The 15,460-nt window shown below is 38.0% G+C and overlaps 1 pseudogene; it reads left to right on the top strand.

Moving 5' to 3' along the window:
- The first annotated feature begins 517 nt into the window (after positions 1–517).
- On the top strand, positions 518–14,051 carry LOC129647162 (putative olfactory receptor 2W6; annotated as a pseudogene).
- The last annotated feature ends 1,409 nt before the right edge of the window (positions 14,052–15,460 follow it).

Genomic DNA, 15,460 nt, shown 5'->3' on the forward strand with positions numbered 1-15,460 from the left:
TCCGACTCTGTGCGACCCCATAGACGGCAGCCCACCAGGCTTCCCCGTCCCTGGGATTCTCCAGGCAAGAACACTGGAGTGGGTTGCCATTTCCTTCTCCAATGTGTGAAAGTGAAAAGTGAAAATGAAGTCGCTCAGTCGTGTCTGACTCTTGGAGACCCCATGGACTGCAGCCTACCAGGCTCCTCCATCCATGGTATTTTCTAGGCAAGAGTACTGGAGTAGCTTGCCATTGCCTTCTCTGAGGCTCATAGGCCACCTTGCCTAATTAGTTACATTACACTGGGAATGTTTCTTATCCTCTGATCTTCAAGTTCTCACTTGTGAAGGTAATCCTGCTTTTTTACCTTGTCTTGATATGAAACATATACACACATTGTTTAGTCTAGACCTGGCCCTTAGAAACAGAGCAGTGTGGATGAAAGAAGTTAGAGTGTTTCAAAGTCTCTGAGGTTGCTCAGAGAGGAGTTACTTATGGTTTATAAAACTATAAATTTTCTAAGGTTACCAATGAAAGATGGCCATGCCAGTTGAAAACTCACCTTCCTTTTTCCTCCTTAGCCCCCAAACTATCAACCCTCAAAGTAAGGATCCTAGTAACCACCTGCTGTGAAGTATAAATGTGATTTTTCAGTAAAAATTGGCTGGCATAGTGCCTGGCACATAGAAACATGGTTATGTTAGTCAAAGTATGATAGTGATGTGGGAACTCTGAGACACTTTGCCCAGTCACTTCAGTCATGTCTGACTCTGCGATCCCATGGGCTGTAAGCCTGCCAGGCTCCTCTGTCCATAGAATTCTCCAGGCAACAATACCAGAGTGGGTTGCCATGCCCTCCTCCAGGGGATCTTCCCAACCCAGGGAACAAATCTGCATCTCCTGTGTCTCCTGAATTGCAGGCGGATTCTTTACCTCTGAGCCACACAGGAAGCCCTCCTGAGATGCTTTAAGCAAAAGCTATTCAGGGCCCTGAATTTCCTAAAACTGCTGATATGTCAGTTCCACCTGCTAAACATGTATTCATCCTGAAGAAATCTTAACAGGACACTCTAAATTATTTTATTATTTTATCAATATCAGAATATAAATTTTTCATGATTATTCAGGTTCATTTGAATGTTAGCAATGTGTGTTTTAATTTTGTTCTTATTCTTGGACTACTAGTCCCCTAAAAATTGCCTTGCTCTCATTTGACAAAAACTTTGAGAAACATAGTTATAGATATAGACACAAAATGATGTTCAAATATATCTCTAAATGAAAAAAAGTAGTGACTGAACATTTTAAAAATGATGATACTATCCATTTTAAAAATCGTATTTTATACATACATACATAAAAATACTAATACATAAATTAAAAATTACCTTGAAAAATACAGAAGAAAGTGTCACTCCTAAGAAAGGGGGATGGTGGAGAGTAAGCAGAATTATTTATAAATTTACCTGTTTTTTGTTCTAATTTTTAAAAAGCAGATATTATTCTTTTAACATTAAAAAAAAATCCTCACTTAAAATTCCACAGGCAGGAGAATCTGGTGGTCTACAGTCCATGGGGCCACAAAAAGTTGGACACAAGTGAGGCACTGAGGGCACACACACACACACACACACTAATTTACTCGCTGTATTTAACTCTCAGCAGCATTGCTTTGGTTTAATACTTTGATCCCCATCAGGGTGCAGATCTTTGCAAGAAAATTAATTTTTTAAACTCTTCATGTTTTTCAAAAATTATGTCCGAATCTGCAAGGATTTTTTTCTAAGGGATGGATTGTGTGGGGGCATTTTGTATTTTCTTGGCAAAAAAAAAAAAAAAAATGTTGCCAAGGAATGGAGGAATCAGGTAAAACAGGATAAATGGCATCAGTAGAGAGATTTCACACAATCCATAATTTCCTTGAATTGCACAAGTGTTGAACAGATCCCCTCTAGTCCATGTAACGGGTGAATGACACTCCCCAGTCTACCCAGGACTGTTGAGTTGTCTCCTACTGTGCTTACAGTTTGGTAATAGAACCACTTTCATTCTCAGTATTCCTGTTTGGATAAGGTATAGTATCTCTCTAAATGTAATACTGAAGAGTGACACAATTCTTATATTATTGCTCAGAAGGTATCTCATCATGGAAGACATTGCATGTATTTTCTCCTCTCACATGAACAATGTCCTTTCCTGACTGATCCTAGATAGGATGTTACTTCCTGAAACTCAGTCAAGGAAGTCCTCTCTATGGAAGATTACGGTAGAGGGAATCAGTTAATTTTATTTTAATCAACTGACCCCTCTCCCTCTGAGATTCGCTACGTACAAACATGATAAACTGTTTCTGCATCAATATGATATATTAGTTCACATATCTTGTCATATGTAATATCCTCTCATGTTCTGTAATGAGGGCACGATAAGGGGGAAAATATTTATCACTCCAGCAGAAAGCACTGGAGCAGAATAAGATATAAAGATGATGGAGCCAGAAAGTAATGAGGAGAGAAAACAGGAGGTTTCAGAGCACTGAATTCTTATATTCTGCTTTACTCTTTTTTTTTTTTTGTACATTCACCTGTCTTTCAAGCACACAGTAACCTCAAATATTTATCCATTCTTGAAAGTATATCTTTAGACTAAGTAGTTGGGCTATCATTTTTGCATTTTAGAAGTTTTAAGTAATTTGAATTCTGATTCATATCCCCAGTGTTAGGACTGAAGTGTTTATTAACAAAACAAAAGAACAAAAACCTAGGAAGTCCTTATCTGCTTCTCTGAAATTATATCAGACAGGCTCCTGAGTATTACCTGTGGACACCTCTCTGCTGCTGCTGCTGCTAAGTCGCTTCAGTCGTGTCCAACTCTGTGCGACCCCAAAGACGGCAGCCCAACAGGCTCCCCCGTCCCTGGGATTCTCCAGGCAAGAACACTGGAGTGGGTTGCCATTTCCTTCTCCAATGCATGAAAGTGAAAAGTGAAAGTGAAGTCGCTCAGTCGTGTCTGACTTTTCGCAACCCCTGGACTGCAGCCTACCAGGCTCCTCCTTCCATGGGATTTTCCAGGCAAGAGTACTAATTGCTTGCAATTGTGGCTAATTCCTGAAAGGCCACTGAGAAGATTCCTCCGCTTTTGAGTAAACATACATTGCCAGAATGGATACTGTTTATCTCATTTTGAGTAGCATTCAAGAGGGCAGCAGAAGAAAACATTTGAATTATGAGAGATATCAAGGAGATTAGAAAGGGAGTATAACTGGGTTAATAGAGATGTTATTGGAAGTTGATAGAAGGAGAGAAGTTTAGAAAGCTGCTGATGAGATATTAATAAATTTTATCTTGTGATGTATTAATCTTATATCTATCATCTCTCTACTGAATTCTCTTATCCCATATCTGACTTTGAACATTCAAAAAGGTAAAGTTCAACAGAGTCTTGGAAGCATCATTTTAAGCTACACTATGGAAGGAGCCTTGAGACGATAGAAGTAACAAGAATTTTAGTCCCCAAATAGCCAGTAAATCATTGTATAACTGAGCAAGTTATTAAATAGCTTTGGATATCAGTTTTACCTTCAGTAAGACTATGGGCATGATATTTTCCTTTTAGCACAAAAACTGTTTACTATTACATTTTCTCAAATTATTTCATATCCCTATGAGGTAGGCTTCCAAATACCACATAGATACCATATTCTTCCAGGAGTAAAAAGATGACTGTGCTTATGTTAGTCAAAGTATGATAGACATGTGGGAACTCGAAGCACTTTGCCCAGTCACTTCAGTCCTGTCCAACTCTGCCACCCATGGACTGTAGCCCACCAGGCTCCTTTGTCCATGAGGATTCTCCAGGCAAGTATACTGGAGTGGGTTGCCATGCCCTCCTCCAGGGGATCTTCCCAACTCAGGGCTCAAACCCAGGTCTCCCACACTATAGGTGGATTCTTTACTGTCTGAGCCACCAGAGAAGCCCAAAAGGATGAATGATAGGAGTAATTTTTCACACGGCAAATACACTGTAAATTGGCTCATCAATACGAGGAAGTTTGCCAAAAAATTTTTCCATTTTATTAAAGATTAAACTTTAAGGCAGAAACTGAATTTATATTTTTAGAGAAATTCTTTCCTCAGGTCCTGGAGCTAGTAAATAACAGACTAAAGATTAGAACCTAAAGCCGACCTGCTCTAAAGTTCTTATTTCCCATAGATTTTATGGATATGTTCAAAATATATTTGTATAAAAAACATTTGAACATATTTGTACATAATATATAATATAATTTGTATGTACATATGTAATTTATACTTAAAATATATAATGATATAAAATATAAACTATATCACATATAAAATATATACTTACACGTAATATATAAAAAAGTTTTTAGAAGCTGAAGCTGGATAAAATCAGATTTTTCCTAACAGATAAGTTGTTGGTCTTTGCTGAGATCTGAAATATAAACAGTCCATGAAATGCATGCTTAGAATACTCAAATTTTCATGTCATTTTATTTAGTAATTTTTTGAAATATATTCTACTTACCTCCATCTTAAACATTGGCGATAGATCAATTTTATGTCCACAAAGACTTGAGTTTGAAATAGGGCTAGTTTAAAGTGCACAGATAAACTGTCATCTTCATATGCTATTTAGTTGTATAACTGATTTGATGAATTTCATTCAGCTTCTTTTAGTTACACTCAAAATGTAGCAAGTCATGATGTCCCCATTCAGAGTTAACTGGAAGATAATAATGAAGTATTACAGATGATCTGAATGGTGTTCTGGCATCACTTGTAATTAGTGCACGAACTGCTATTTTCAGATTTTGTTTTCCAACTAGTTTTTCAAAATGGATGATCAATATTGGTATTTGTTTTGGTCTCTGGCAGAAATCTCAAACACTGAATTGCAAAAGTCATCCCCCATAGTTTATAGCAATTAACCACATACCCAGTGGGAAGAGAGAAGGAGGAGAGCTTTACGGAGAGACATTCCTCTTTCATCTTTGATTTGCTCAGCAAACCTTTTCTCCAGGGACTTAATCCTCAACTTTGTCTAACAAAATGACAGTGGGGACTAAAATATCTTTCAAAGACAGTTTGGACTTTCTGCTATTGAATTGGAATTCATTTTCCAGTCTAAAGTGACTTACTTATTTCTCTCAGAAAGAAATTTTTATTCTGTATGTAAATTTGCTGAGAACCCATCTGAGGTTATGCTACCAAACCTTTGATTTGTGTATCAGAAAATAGACCTCAATTTATTTTATCTTAAGAAAATTGCTTAACTTGGTTTATAACACATTTTACATAAAGCAGTTTTAAAGAATTTATGTAGAACCAATATATTCTATATTTTTTATAGAGTTTTAAAATTTCCAGGTTTAGTAACCAAGTTCTTCTTCAACTCATGATTATATAGATTGTCTTGTAAGATTTAAATGTTTTATATTATAGTATTTATTCTGGCTAAAATATTATATTTTTATTTTAATTATTCAAGTTATTTTCAATTTCTTTTCCAGATGAGTAGATTTAGAAGACATATATTTATAATTCAGAAAAAAGGATTATGATTTTAACAAACATGGGGAAAACCCATAAAAATCCCAATAGGAAAGCAATTTTATGAATAGATAATTTGTTGTTGTTGTTCAGTCACCAAGTCGTATCCGACTCTTTGCCATTTAGTATAGCAAATCCAAATAAACAAGACATGTAAGAAAGTGTGCCCAAATTCTCAAATAGAGAAAGAGATATTAAAATGATGGTGATAAAGCTCTTCATATTCACCAGACTGGAAGCAAAAGAAGAATTGAATTTTATTGCCAATGAGAATGAAGGAAAAGTGCTACTCACAGATTACTGGTGGAAATTCAAAGTGTCACAAGTTTTCCTGGGGAAAATATGGCAATGGTTTCTAACAACTATATAAACTCTCAATCTAGTGCTGTTATTTCCAGGAATCATTCCCCTAAAAAGGACAAATGAACAATAATGTTTAATGCAGAATTGTTTTAATGACCAATGATGAAGAAAAATATAGGGTCCTTTGATAAGAAATTTACTAGATAATTAATATATTCACAGAATGGAAAGCATTCATTCATCTGAAACAAGGAATTATAGCACTAACACATGTCTTGGAGATGTTTTCTTGGGTTTTGCTAAATGAGGAAATAAAAAATGCTGAAATAAATACATAACATGGTCCTACTTTTATAAAACAATAAATTAAGACAATGAAATATGATTTTATTATGTTTGTGTGTCTGTATGAGATTAGATGAGAAAATATCTAGTTTTTTAAGGATAATAAGAATTACTCAGTTCAGTTCAGTTCAGTTCAGTCGCTCAGTCGTGTCCGACTCTTTGCGACCCCATGAATCACAGCACGCCAGGCCTCCCTGTCCATCACCAACTCCTGGAGTTTACCCAAACTCATGTCCATCGAGTCAGTGATGCCATCCAGCCATCTCATCCTCTGTCGTCCCCTTCTCCTCCTGCCCTCAATCCCTCCCACCATCAGAGTCTTTTCCAATGAGTCAACTCTTCACATGAGGTGGCCAAAGTACTGGAGTTTCAGCTTTAGCATCATTCCTTCCAAAGAAATCCCAGGGCTGATCTCCTTCAGAATGGACTGGTTGGATCTCCTTGCAGTCCAAGGGACTCTCAAGTCTTCTCCAACACCACAGTTCAAAAGCATCAATTCTTTGGCACTCAGCCTTCTTCACAGTCCAACTCTCACATCCATACATGACCACAGGAAAAACCATAGCCTTGACTAGACGGACCTTTGTTGGCAAAGTAATGTCTCTGCTTTTGAATATGCTATCTAGATTGGTCATAACCTTCCTTCCAAGGAGTAAGTGTCTTTTAATTTCATGGCTGCAGTCACCATCTGCAGTGATTTTGGAGCCCCCAAAAATAAAGTCAGCCACTGTTTCCCCTGTTTCCCCATCTATTTCCCATGAAGTGATGGGACCGGATGCCATAATCTTAGTTTTCTGAATGTTGAGCTTTAAGCCAACTTTTTCACTCTCCACTTTCACTTTCATCAAGAGGCTTTTGAGTTCCTCTTCACTATCTGCCATAAGGGTGGTGTCATCTGCATATCTGAGGTTATTGATATTTCTCCCGGCAATCTTGATTCCAGCTTGTGCTTCTTCCAGCCCAGCGTTTCTCATGATGTACTCTGCATAGAAGTTAAATAAGCAGGGTGACAATATACAGCCTTGATGTACTCCTTTTCCTATTTGGAACCAGTCTGTTTTTCCATGTCCAGTTCTAACTGTTGCTTCCTGACCTGCATACAGGTTTCTCAAGAGGCAGATCAGGTGGTCTGGTATTCCCATCTCTTTCAGAATTTTCCACAGTTTATTGTGATCCACACAGTCAAAGGCTTTGGCATAAGAATGACTAATTCTTAATTAATATTATTATGTAATTAACAGTAGCTTGAATAATCTGGAAAGGGGCAGAAGGTAATATCTAGAGGAAGATGGGGCATGAAGTAAAGCTAGAAAAGAAACAAATTGAGACTTTGTGTATATTTAAAAGTTTTTAAAATTAATAACACTGGTTACTTCTCTACACAAGAGTAGGAGTAAGGTTGAGGATAGTTAGGGGACAAATTGAACTAGGGTATGAATTGTATTTATAGTTTTGTGTGTGTGTGTGTGTGTTTTAACAGATTGCATTTCAGTGAACAAAAATCACAGTTTAAGAATACAGTAAAGAAAGGACTAAATAAAATATGAATAAAGGTAAATACCTATTCTGCAGAACGGACCAAGTATATACAAACTGAAATTGTTTCAGAATTCTTTCAATTTAGAAAGTATCAAGTAATGCACACTTATCCAAGATCTTGGAAATAGGGAAGGCTCTACTGAGGTTATTATTATTATCCAGACACCAGTGCTGAGTGCTTTGAAAGGATTATTTCACTAGGTCCTCATAAGTGCCCTGTGAGACAGTCATCCATTATTTCCAAAGATACATAGATATAGAAATAGAGGCTTAGACTGGTTAAAATAAAATGTGTTAGGAAATTGGTTACATAAGTGGAAGTCCAACTTCTATTCTTTTACTTTTTTTAACCTCTGGCACTGCTACCAAAGAGTTATATGCTTCCCTTCTTACTGTAAGTAAAAGCAGGATCTGGCTGCTCCAATACTCAAAAAGCCAATAAGGAGGCCAGGTGGTGGAAAGGGAAGTCTGTTTTATTTTAGATATTGGCAACCAGTGCAGGGCAAAGAGTGGGCAGACTCCTGTCCAAAGGTCAACCTCACTGACAATCAGTGGGCAAGAACTTCTATAGGCTAAGGAAGGGCCTACATGCAGAAACTGCACAGCCATCTTGTAATGGGTCATCAGTGGTCTGACCAGCATCATCTTGACTTTTTAAAATACCATTAATCTTCAATTCCAGGGTATGTTTGTTTCCACTTCTTGAGGAATTGTGGCAGCTTCTGTCATGGCTACAACATGCAGTGAACTCTCTACCTGGTGGGAGTTTCAGTATCTATAAGATAGCTCCCAGGATATGGTTCAGAATATTGTCTATAGCCCTTAAGAAGGAGCTAAAGGTCTTTGACTATGCTTAATGACTAAACCATTACTTGGTCTCCTTTGTTTTCCTTCCTTTCTGTGTGTTCTCACTTCTCTGAATAAATTTATTCTTTGGCTGAAGTTTTTCCACAGACAAAAGGCAGGCAGAGGACACAGTAGACAAAGAGCATAGAGTCCTGCTCTGTTTCATTACCACCAAGACTCATTTTTAAGAGATCAATTTAATTAGTGTAGCTCTCTTCTTTTGCTTGGAAAGAAGCTCTAGAAGAAGCTTATTTGGTATGTTACTCTTTGACTATCTGACTTTTTAAAAAATGGGAAATGTATTGCATATTGGAACAAAAGCCTGCAATGTTAAGGTAGGCAGGGAACGAAAGTCTGCAGTAGAAAGGTAAGCATTGCTGTGTTTTCTGTAAGAGAAATGTTGCAAAAGGCTGGAGATAATGGCATGCCTAGGAGGCAATGAGGGTAGAGATATATTCAAACTCTACTAAAGTTTAAAATAAGCCTTTAGCGTCTTCTCTGGTGGTCCAGTGGTTAAAACTCTGTGTTTCCAAGGCAGAGGGGAAATGTCTGATCCCTGGTCAGGGAACTAAGATCCTGCATGCTACCTGACACAGCTAAAAGATGAATAAATAAAATGAAATTTTAGCAGTAGAGTCCCAAGAGAGTGGTAGTATTCCAAGAAATAAAAGGGAATGCTGAAGCTTGCTCCAAATAAAGACAGTCATCACAGCGATTTCCTTGCCTAAATGCATTTGGCCAAAAGTGAAAGTGAAATCGCTCAATCGTGTCTGACTCTTTGCGACCCCATGGACTGTAGCCTACCAGGCTCCTCCGTCTATGGGATTTTCCAGACAAGAATACTGGAGTGGGTTGCCATTTCCTTCTCAAAAAAAAACACATATTAGTACACATCTTCTTTATCCATTCATTTGTTGATGAACACTTAGATTGCTTCCATATCTTGGCTATTGTAAATAATGCTGCTATAAACACTGGAGTTCATGTATTTTTTCCAGTTAGTGTTTTGATTTCCTTCAGATATTAACATACATATATATATGTATATATATATATGAATAAAATTCAGCATAAAAAAGAATGAAATTCTGCTATCACAACAATGTCAACAGACCTATATTATGCTTATAAATTAATCCTAAACTTTAACTCCTCAGTACCAATTCAATTGATCTCTCACTCTTTTGAGAGATTTTGACATAGTTTTTAAATTTCCCTCCCTACATAAAGGTTTTTCAAATACCTATAGGGGAACATTGCCTTGTAGTTCAGGCTGTCAATTCATTTTTGTCACTTTGTTGTACACGAACAACAAATTTCTGAGTTTTTCTCCCTCTATTCTCTTCTAATAGTCCTTTACCAGCTAAAGGTATCATCTTATTTGCATACAGAATCAGTAACTTCAGGGAAAAAGCAACTTCAGCTCACTTTTTCACAAGTTCTTCACTATTGAACATTAATTGAACCAATATTTTTTATCTTTGTTGTTCCTGTGGCTCCCTGGTATTTTAACAGAAATGATTTTCTTTTTTATTATGCCTTTTCTAGTTTTTGAAGACTTCTGAAAGCAATTCTATCTTGCCTGGAAACAGAATTCTTTTTTTTTTTTAATTTAATTTTATTTTTTAAACTTTACATAATTGTATTAGTTTTGCCAAATATCAAAATGAATCTGCCACAGGTATACATGTGTTCCCCATCCTGAACCCTCCTCCCTCCCCACACCATCCCTCTGGGTCATCCCAGTGCACCAGCCCCAAGCATCCAGTATTGTGCGTTGAACCTGGACTGGCAACTCGTTTCATACATGATATTTTACATGTTTCAATGCCATTCTCCCAAATCTTCCCACCCTCTCCCTCTCTCTCAGAGTCCATAAGACTGTTCTATACATCAGTGTCTCTTTTGCTGTCTCGTACACAGGGTTATTGTTACCATCTTTCTAAATTCCATAAACAGAATTCTTGATGCAGATATGAGCTAAGTTTGTAATTAACAGCACAGATTTTCCTGATGTGGGTGGCTTCATGGGCAATGTCAGAGGTGGATTTACCATGCAACTGATTGAGCTTAATCTTCAGACCATCATTTCTGTGGGCCTCTTCTAAGACTCTGGGAAGGAAGGATCCTAGCAATGTTCACATAAATACCTGTGTTTGAAAAATTTGTAAAAACAAAAAACAAACCAAGACAAAAAAAATATCCATAATTAGTTAAAACCACTAACTCCAATTCCACCATCATAATTCTTATGTCAACTGGTAATAAAGTAGCTGTAAGAATTTTTGTCAACTGACTAAGAGAAAGTTGTTTTAGAGATACAGTTACGAAGTTCACAGTCATTTTCTATGTGTAGGTTAGTAGTTGTTAGCCCTTCTGGTATAGGAATGCTCTGATTCTAATCGCTTTTAGGAATGATCTGATTTCTGACTCTGCTAACTTAGCAGGACCATGATATAAGGTACAGGGCCAGGATGTAGAGATGTCTGATGATGCCAATCATCTGAAGTATGTGGACTGTGGATAGTTATTACACAGCTGTTCAAGTCTTAAAATGAATACATAATCATTGTAAGGATTCTGACTAATGAAGGAATATCTTTTCAGGCAATTAAAAGAGAATCCAGAACACAAATGAATACAAACAACTTTTTCAAAAAGTTGGTATTGCTCATGTGAAACTTGAAAGACTGTTTTGCAGTGTTCAAATAAAATGAGTCATGTGGTGCACAACCAGTACAGTGCAATCTCTGGAGCAGCTTAGAACAGCTTAGAACTCAGCCTTACCTGCCATCTTTACTCAACCCCTCTCCCTCCCCCTCCCCAAGCCATGCATAGCCCTCCCTGTACCATCTTTGGAAAGGAATGAACAACTGAGGAAAATAGAAAGTAGAAAACCTTAAGTTAGTGCTTCAAAGGGTAACTAATACAAATTCCCAATATTCCTCAAAATTGGGAAAGGATTACGTCAAGGCTGTATATTTTCAGCTTGCTTATTTAACTTATATGCAGGATACATCATGAAAAATGCTGGGCTTGATGAATCACAAGATGGAATCAAGATTGCTGGGAGAAACATCAACAACCTCAGATATGCAGATGGTATCACTTTAATGGCAAAAAGGAAAGATGAATTAAAGAGCCTCTTGATGAAGGTGAAAGAGGAGAATGAACAAGCTGGCTTAAAACTCAACATTCAAAAAACTAAATTCTTGGCATCTGGTTCTATCACTTCATGACAAATAGAAGGGGAATATGTGGAAACAGTGTCAGATTTCATTTTGTTGGGCTCCAAAATCACTGCAGACAGTGACCGCAGCCATGAAATTAAAAGATGTTTGCTCCTTGGAAGAGTAGCTATGACAAACCTAGATATTGTATTAAAAAGTAGAGACATCACTTCACTGATAAAGGTCCATATAGTCAAAGCTGTGGTTTCTTCAGTAGTCATGTATAGATGTGAGAGTTGGACTATGAAGAAGGCTGAGCACAGAAGAATTAATGCTTTTGAACTGTGGTGCTGGAGAAGACTCTTGAGAGTTCCTTGGACAGCAAGAAGATCTAACCAGTCAATCTTAAAGGAAATCAACCCTGAATATTCATTGGAAGGACTGGTGCTGAAGCTGAAGCTCCAATACTTTGGCCACCTGATGCAAAGAGCTGACCCATTGGAAAAACCCTGATGCTGGGAAAGTTTGAGGGCAAGAGGAGAAGGAGGCGACAGAAGATGAGATGATTGGATGGCATCACTGACTCAATGGACATGAGTTTGAACAAATTCCTTGAGATAGTGAAGGACAGAGAAGCCTGGCATGCAGAGAAGCCTGTTCATGGAGTTGCAAACAGTCAGACATGACTTACTGACTGAACAACAACAAAAATAGTACTAAAATAATAAAGGCTTAGTTAAAATATTCTTCCTGGAAAACTCTCTTATTACTCGTTGTTATATTTGGCTATACTTCTGATAGCTTACAGTGAACGATGTCAGATTTGCGATCTCTGAAGATTTAGCTTCAGGACCAGGGACCAGGCTTGATCACTCAAGAACTTTTGTGTAGCAGAGTTTTATTAAAGTGAAAAACAGACAGAGAAAGCTTCTGACATAGACATCAAAAGGTGGACGGAGAGTGCCCCACTCGCTAGTCTTATCAAGGCCTTATATATTTTTACCAGACCCATTCCCACAACATAAATCTTAAAATTAACAAGATTAGAACTAACAGTAGAAAGGTCTCACCAGACCCACTCCCACAACATACATTTTTAAATGACAAGATTAGTTAGAAGGTTCTCAAGAAGGAGAAACATGTCCTCAAACAGGATACATTGTTGTTATATAATCATTGGTACTGAGTTTAAGGAAAAGCATATCTTTGAGAAAGATGAGTTGTTTTGTTGTGCAATCATCAGCTCTGTCCTTTCCTCCTCCTTGAGAATTCTAGATCCCTCTCTCCTCCTCCGGGATGCCGGACTTTTCTTATCAACCTACCTAGGAATTGACTCTCACTTCCATTTTGGACAATACAAGTACAACACAAGTACTTTTGAAGGCTTTATCCTGGTGGGCTCCTCGGATCATCCCCCACCTAGAGCTGATCCTCTTTGTGGTTGTCCTCACTTTTTATCTGCTGACTCTTCTTGGAAACATGACCATCATCTTGCTTTCAGTTGTGGATTCCCAGCTGCACACACCCATGTATTTCTTTCTGGCCAACCTCTCATTCCTAGACATGTGCTTCACCACAGGTTCCATCCCTCAGATGCTCTACAACCTTCGGGGTGCAGATAAGACCATCAGCTATCTGGGCTGTGCCATCCAGCTCTACTTCGTCTTGGCTCTGGGAGGGGTGGAGTGTGTTCTCCTGGCTGTCATGGCATATGACCGCTACGCTGCAGTCTGCAAACCCCTGCACTACACTGTTATCATGCACCCACGTCTCTGTGGGCAGCTGGCTTCAGTGGCATACTTGAGTGTCTTTGGCAATTCTCTCATAATGGCACCCCAGACGTTGATGCTACCTCGCTGTGGGCACCGGCGGGTGGACCACTTTCTCTGTGAGATGCCAGCACTAATTGGCATGGCCTGTGAAGATACCATGACCCTTGAGGCACTGGCATTTGCCTTGGCAATCTTTATCATCCTGGCACCACTCAGCCTCATCTTCCTCTCTTATGGTTATAGTGCATGAGCCGTGCTAAGGATCAAGTCAGCTGCCAGGTGAAAGAAAGCCTTCAACACCTGTAGCTCCCACCTCATTGTTGTCCCTCTCTTCTATGGTACGATTATATACATGTACCTCCAGCCAGCAAACACTTATTCCCAGGACCAGGGCAAGTTCCTTACTCTTTTCTACACAATAGTCACTTCCAGTGTTAACCCTCTAATCTACACACTGAGAAACAAAGATGTTAAAGAGGCCATGAAGAAGGTACTAGGGAAAGGGGAGGCAGAAGTAGAGTAAAAAGTCATCAAATCTGGGGACTGTCTTTTGATCCACCTTCTATATATACTGTTAGACCTAGCAAATAAAGGAGTGTTCTGACATTACAGACTGAGAAAGGACTTAATGAGATGCGGGAATTCAATGGTTTAGCTCGGTTGAGAAAGTGCAAATTCCTGAGCTGACCATCACTTGTATTCCTCTCAAGTCCTTCTAAGTCAAGAATTCATCAAAAGGAGGTCTCCAATACAGGATCAGACAGTGACCTATGCTTACAAAATACTATCCATGAATGTAGACACCAGGCATTTTTGTACCTATTCCAGCTTCCAACACAATGATCTGTACTGAATAAGTCTTCAGTATGGGATTTCCTTGTGGCTCAGATGGTAAAGAGTCTGCCTGCAGTGCAGGAGACCTGGGTTCAATCCCTGGGTTGGGAAGATCCTCTGGAGAAAAAAATAGCAACCAACTCCAGTATTCCTGCTTCCAAGGGCGGAGGAGCCTGGCGGGCTACAGACCATAGGGTAGCAAAGAGTTGGACAACAGAGTGACTTCATTTTCACTTTCAGGTCCTCAATATATGTGAAAAGAATGAACTTAGAGTTAGTGAAGAAAAATTCAAATGTGCTTTTATAGTGCCAAATGCCACAATAAGATGAACTCTGGGGAACTGCTGGGATATTTATGATTGGGTGTTTTCTGGATGCTGAATGTTTCACATTTACATTAATAATTGCAGTATCTCACCAGTTGTAAGGAAAATATATTTGACCCTTAAAGGCAAGCATGTTTCTTCAGACTTGAAATGTTGTCAATCAGATAAATCCCATCTCATAACCTAGGAAAACATATATGATGTTAGAATTTCATGACAAGTGAATAGGGTTCCAAAATTTGGGAGCATGGTCAGTGTTATAACTGGGAACTGGATAAAGCATGGGTTTAACAAGTTCACATTTAAACCCACCCAAAAATATTTAAGAAAACTTAGATTAACCTAGAGGCCCTAGAAAAATATCAAATAGCTAATAAATTTTTCTCAAAGCATATCATTTTTATACATAAAGTGAATATTTTCCTATTTTGAGCACTAACTCTTACACTTTGTCCAAATAGATTAGTTTTTATTTTAGATTAATTATGGCCTATAAAAATGAGTTTTAGGTTTCATTTTTATTATTCCCATAAGAGGGTAGAAAAATTAGAATATAATTGATTCTTCCTAATTTATAAACTAAGTGAAAGGTGAAACTAAGCCATGATGATGTTTACTAAGGACATTATTAATGCTGCCCATGTACTGAATATAAATATTCCTGGTTTAGCATTTCTCATGTCTTTCACTGAAAACAACTTATAGTATGTGTCCTATTGCCATGAAAATCTACAATATGTTATGTGCATGCTATGTCACTTCAGTCATGTCC

The sequence above is a fragment of the Bubalus kerabau genome, chromosome 3 (assembly GCF_029407905.1).
Source record: "Bubalus kerabau isolate K-KA32 ecotype Philippines breed swamp buffalo chromosome 3, PCC_UOA_SB_1v2, whole genome shotgun sequence".
NCBI classification, from domain to species: Eukaryota; Metazoa; Chordata; class Mammalia; order Artiodactyla; family Bovidae; genus Bubalus; species Bubalus kerabau.